Raw genomic sequence first — 642 nt, forward strand, 5'->3', positions numbered from 1 at the left:
TCAGTAGACATGATAAATTCAGTACTTTAAACAGCATCAACACCATAAACAAAAGGTAGAAATCATAAATTCAGCACCTTGGACAGCATCATCACCACGAACAAAGGTAGAAATCATAAATTCAGCACCTTGGACAGCATCATCACCACGAACAAAGGTAGAAATCATAAATTCAGCACCTTGGACAGCATCATCACCACGAACAAAGGTAGAAATCATAAATTCATCACCTTGGACAGCATCAACACCACAAACAGAAGGTAGAAATATTAAATTCAGCACTTTGGACAGCCTCATCACCACGAACAAAGGTAGAAATCATAAATTCAGAGACTTGGACAACACCAACACCACAAACAGAGGTAGAAATCATACATTCCTTGGACAGCAGCTCCATCACGGGCAGGGAAACAAACTAATGTCATTAGTTTATTAGTTTACTGCCCACATAATCTCAATACTTCGTGACTGTTCAGTGCAAAAAACTACTGACTAGTCAGGCAACCCACTTTCTCTCTTCCTCTTTAATAATAATAATAAAAAAATTAGAAGCAATGATGCTGAGCTACACAAACATGAGGACGTGTGTAAGGCTGGTGGGGGAATCCCCGCCTCAAACTTCCTGCTTGAGCAGATAATTGT

Source organism: Embiotoca jacksoni, unplaced genomic scaffold (assembly GCF_022577435.1).
Source record: "Embiotoca jacksoni isolate LCO1_2020_lvr unplaced genomic scaffold, fEmbJac1.0.p SCAF_7, whole genome shotgun sequence".
Taxonomy (NCBI): domain Eukaryota; kingdom Metazoa; phylum Chordata; class Actinopteri; family Embiotocidae; genus Embiotoca; species Embiotoca jacksoni.